Genomic DNA, 6,000 nt, shown 5'->3' on the forward strand with positions numbered 1-6,000 from the left:
CATGCCCAAACTCCTATATTATTTTCAGACCTTACAATTAACGTACCTAACCATTTCTGAATGTTCCAAAACAGAATAATGTAATTTATATGGGGCCGCAAAGGGTCTGGAAATCCACTATGTTCATCCACAAATTAGATGGAGGCTTGGGTGTCCCTCAGGCCATAACAATATCCTAACTAACCTGACTTTTTCAAACAAAATATACCACCCATGTGTCTTCTTAGAAATCCCATATTGTTATCCTCTCCTCCCTACCTGCCTACACTGGCTGCCCTGAAAGCTTAAACCAGACACATCTCAGTTGGTGCTCCAAGCCACATGAGATTGCCTCTCCCCCTCCACTCTCTTTTTTTTGGTGCTCTTCTCATGCCATATTTGTGCATTTGTCTGCTCTAGTTTCACTTCAGAAGCCAGAACATATGATGAGATTTTACTGAATCTCATCTCATTTGCTGCTATTTATCCTCGAAGCAGCAAGGCAGAGTCACAAGGGGGTAGGCTTGGGATTGAAAAGACATCACAGAAAACTGACTTAGCTATAATCATTCCGGGAAAAGCTAGACTGAATGCTCAGTCAGGGATTCTTATCAGGGCTGATAACAGGCAGATTTAGCAGAGAAGGATGAAAAAGAGAGCAGGGTAGGTGTTTACTGTCATGTTCCCATTGATATATATGGTAAAATACATGAGGGTGCTTTGTCTCTGGTTCTCTTTAAGGACAATACATATGTTATGTAAGTAGAGCAAGTATTTATCTACTGATATATGTGTTTTTTTTCTGAGATAGTGTGGCTGAAAGCTCCTCTTTTAAGGGACTAAACATGGTCTCTTTTCTTGAATTGTATATAATGTGTATACAGAGCTCGGAACTCAGAATTCAGTACAGCGTACTGCAGCAAAGTGTCATTTTACAGTTTAAAAACCATGTTTTCCTACGAAACTTTCAAATTATGGGCTTTTCTCTGTAACATTCATGACAGATTTGGTGATGATAGCATGTATGAGGGCTTTGCTTTTAACCCCGGAAATCGGTGCCATTGACTTAAATAGAAAATGCCTTCGGACCACGAAAATTGGAAAACAAAATTTGAAATTTTCCTGCATTACAAGAATTTTGACAAAGAATTTGGTTGTTCCAATTAATCTTATTTGAGTGCACTTGCAAATTCCATTCAGCTCAGCTGTACCATATGGGACAGAAGCATAATCACACCAAAACTTGTGCATGTAGTTTGTGAAAACAGCAATATGGTCTTTTGTGAAAACAGCAATATGGCCTTTCTATGATAAAAGAAGAAATATAGGTGTCTTGTATATAATATTTAAGGTGTGAAAGTTGCAAGCTGCACAAGTTTCCTGAACAAATTATGCTTGCAAAACAAGGTTCCTCTGTTGTGTGAGCAAAACACTGCCAAGAAGGGCAGCTCTTCCACAATGCAAATTCACATAGGTTAAGAGGAAGTGTGTGGAAAGAAGGCGTTTGTAGTCCTGCAATCCACACAGTGCAGGGTATGTATTGTTTGCAGCTTTTCCATAGTATTCGCTAAGAATAGCATGTCACAGCATTTCTTCATAGCAGCTATGTGCTCACTCGGTATAAGAAGATGTGTGATCCACTGGCTACCCAATTTATACCAAGATAGACAACTGTCAACACAGATTAAATATTGCTATAGTACTTATTGTATTGTGTGCACTGCCCACTCCAAAAAAATTAAATTCTATTCTATTGTTACATATCCACTCAGGGTGACAGAAAAATGAATGGCTTTTAGCATTCCACGCAGTTACACCCCACAAATTATTCCTGTGTTAATCATTTCATTGTTGCAGACAATTGTACAGTGTTTGAAGCACCCATTTTCACAAGGAAAAAAAATCCATTGAGTAATTTAACCTCCTCCCGACTGCCTAATGCCGATCGGCGTAGAGAGGGTGGCAGCCCCAGGACCGCTTAACACCGAAAGGCGTCAAGTTCTAGGGTTTTGCAAGGGATCGCGCCCTCCACTCCGTCATCGGTCTCCCATCGGCGATTGCCGCTAGGAGACTGTTAGACGGTGAAACTGCCATCCATTTACATTGTACAGCGCTGTGATCTAATGCAGCGCTGAACTGTCCCCTAGAGAAGCTCTCATAGGCTGATGCCAGCCGATTGCCATCATTGGCTGGCTGGGGGAGGGAGGTAGGAGGGGGGAATACATAAAAAAATAGAAAAAAATGTATTAAAAAATAAATAAATGAATAAATAAATAAACATGCCAGCAGTGATCAGACCCCACCAACAGAAATCTCTGTTGGTGGGAAGAAGGGGGGTAATCATTTGTGTACTTCGTGGTACGGCTCTGCAGCAAGCTTCTAAAGCTGCAGAGCCCTAAATTATAAAAAATAGTCTGGTCCCTAGGAGGTGTAAGCCTATGGTCCTGAAGTGGTTAATTATTGCATACAAATGTACATGTTGCAATGTATAGTGGTGTTTGGCTGGCATTGACAATGCACAACACTCAGCACTTCATGCCAGTTACCAATGCAGTCCATGCTCTATCTCAGAGCCCATCATCTGCTCCTTCTGCTCCTGCCACCTGTTAATGCTCCATTCACTGTAATTGTTTCATATTCTTCTAGGTGGCATTGACAATGCCCTACATTGAGCTCTATATGCCAGTTACCAATTTGGGCTACCTGGTGACACTGATAGCTGACCAGAGGCCACTAACTGCTACTGCACTTGCTGCCACAAACTTTATCTTATGTTCTCCATCCTTGGGCTCAGGGCAGTTTCTAGGCTACAGTTATCCCTGGGCATGGGAGTAAAAATCCCCCCAGGCTTGAGTATGCTATTTGCAATGTTTTATTTTGCAGCCCTCAGCATGAGTTAGCCAGAGGTAGCCCCCAGTATTAGGTATCCAAATGCAGCTCCCATCCCAGTATAGGTAGCCAGGTATGGGTGCACCCAGCATAGATAGCCTGGTATAGGCACCGCCAGTCTACCTAGGACACAAAAAAGTAAAAAAACTTGCGCTCAAACTAAATTGCACTGGCCCTTTAAGAATGCACTCAGCGCAGCTCTCTTGAACTGGTTGGCGCCAGCAACTGTCACCTGAGGAAGGCGTGGACAAACACCGAAACCGGTAGTGACGTCAGACGGCGCAGGCTGCGCACCGCTCGCTCCAAACGGACGTACTCCCGCTCTTCTAACTGCACCATCAGCCCCGGCCAGGCTGTATTGGTTGAGGCGACCAACTGGAGGAGCCAGATGCGCGGCGACAGATTATACTACTAAATGTGAGTGACATAATGTTTTATAAGTGTTAAATTCAGAAACCCCATTTAATGCACTACGGAGCGCTCTCTATTTTTCCCTTACTACCTAGGACACAGGCTGTGCTCATACCCGAGTTTCAGGCACCATGTGGACTACTGGCCAGGCGTCTCGCCTCTCTGTTCACACGCTGCTGTTTCTACATGGGATGGGCTGTACCACTGAAAGTGTAGAGGGAGGGCCGACAGTTTGGTCATAGAATACTTAGCTCTCTGCTCTGCAACCTCCTCTGGCAGCCTATAAGCTGTTTGAATGGAAACCAGGACTATTTGCTGCATGAACAGCCGTGCAGAAAGGGACACATAGATTGCCAGCAACCTCCCATTCCTGTCTCTAATCACATACAGCCATGGGTAACACTGAAGATTTTTTTTTTTTATGGAAGAAGTAAAGGTAACTGTTAGAGCAGCAGTAAGCATCCCATGTGTTTTTTGTTGTACATTATTATTATTAATATTGATTTATAAAGCACCAACATATTCCGTGGCACTGTACACAGTAAGAAAAGAACATGGGGTACATAATAATACAGACAATAGTGTACACCAATATACAAGATACATAATTAGTAACAAAATAGAAAAATGATACAAAATACAGAATACAAAATACAGAATTAGTAATGACAGTGATAAAAGTAACATGATAAATAAAATGTATAATAATTTTCAAGACACAAAAGGGGGAGAGAGCCCTGCCCTTGCAAGCTTGCAATCTAAAGGGAATGGAGGGGGGGGGGAGGGAAGAGGAGGGTAGTATACAACAAATATATTGAGTCAGTGTGTTTTAGGATACATAGTAGGACTAGTAGAAAAAATAAACACAGGGACACCGGGAGCCCAATATCGCGTAATAACGTCACAATATTTGGTTGATTGTATAAAATGTTATACTCACAATCATGGGTTGCTTATGAAGGCAACCACTATCAGTGCATGTGGAGAAGAACCGTCTCCACTCGGCCTTGTAGGTTGCTGCTCCTGAGAAAAAATGTGCCCTATGTATCAATAGGCACGCAACCCCTAACAGGTAGGGTTTAACAACTCGAAACAGAAGGAGGTGCCCATCAATTTCTCAACATATAATATGTAAATTCTAGTTCACAAAGATAAGAGTATAAAGTCTTACCTGAGATGAAGACTCATACACAGATATATAGGTATATAATTTATTTTGCACTTGGACAACGCGTTTTGCGACCTAACAGTCGCTTCCTCAGGTCAAATATCGTGCTTTAAAAAAGAACAAGGATGGCACTCAGACTAAAAATCATCATATAAAAAAATGCATAGATACACATTAATTGGACACAGAAGTCATATTCAAAATAAGCATTCATAAAACATTAGTAAAACAAAATAAAATAAAATATCCTCCTAGCAGACAAAAGCCGTCTAAGAGAGAAATGTTCCTATCTGATTTTTATCACCAATCTAAACCATTTTAGATTAGGCAGTACACAAATACCACTCAAGAATGCAAATACCACAGTAGTGTTGTGCGCACACCAGGTAAGTATTTATAATAGTATTGGGTGAAGAGTTGCTTCATATACTATACATATAGTGCCTAGATGGAAGACAAGAAGGATATATAGCCACACCGCATAGGTATATATAAGGCACATAAAAAAGTTTTAAACATAAACAAATTCTGCATGGAGGGCTCCTGGTAGCATATGTGGACTCTGGCTGCTGAGTAGTGTGGGGTCAATATAGTCAGTGTGGTGACAGATTATATCTACTATAGGGTATGTGATAAGCCCGGAACAGGCAGAGATTGGGATAGGACTTTGGTCTTAGAAAAAAGGGAGGTGGCCTAAAGTAGAGATGGCCTGAAACTCCGATTTTCGGTTTGCGAACTTCCGCAAAAGTTCGGTTCACGCAATCTTCCGCGAACCTCAATAGACTTCAATGGGGAGGAGAATTTTGAAAACTAGAAACACTTATGCTGGCCACAAAAGTGATGGAAAAGATGTTTCAAGGGGTCTAACACATGGAGGGAGGCATGGCAGAGTGGGATAGACGGCAAAAGTCCCGGGGAAAAATCTGGATTTCACGCAAAGCAAAGTTTTAAGGGCAGAAATCACAATTTTCACTAAATTGCAGGCCTAAAGTGCTTTAAAACATCTTGCATGTTTATACATCAATAAGGGAGTGTAATTAGAGTACTGCTTCACACTGACACACCAAACTCACTGTGTAACGCACCGCAAACAGCAGTTTGTGTTGTGACAGCCGTGCTGGACTGGTGCACACCATGGCCAGAGTGCAGGCCATGGCGGTTTTCAAGCCCATATGGTCACCGGGCTGTGGTAGCTCAATGATAGAACAACAGTAACTGTCCAGCTGATCAAATTTGGTCTGTCCACAATGAATCAATGAAGGGAATTGGCACATGTACATGCCTTTTGTTTTGTTGTTGCAGCTGCAGTGCAGCCAGAAAAATTAGGCAGGCATGTACACCCACCAGAAAAATTAGTATAGCGGCCGCTGCTAGCAGCGGCTTTAAAAATTCAGGAATCCACATTCAGGAAGTCCTGGACCTTGTTGGTGGTGGCGGAGAAGGCAGTCAAGCGGCCTGTGGGCAGAGGTGCTGTGTGGGGACTGACTTAGTCTTCGGGCAAGCCTGACCATGCTTTGCAGACCACGTGGTCAGATCGACCCTTGACCCAATGC

Source organism: Hyperolius riggenbachi, chromosome 10, assembly GCF_040937935.1.
Source record: "Hyperolius riggenbachi isolate aHypRig1 chromosome 10, aHypRig1.pri, whole genome shotgun sequence".
Classification (NCBI taxonomy): domain Eukaryota; kingdom Metazoa; phylum Chordata; class Amphibia; order Anura; family Hyperoliidae; genus Hyperolius; species Hyperolius riggenbachi.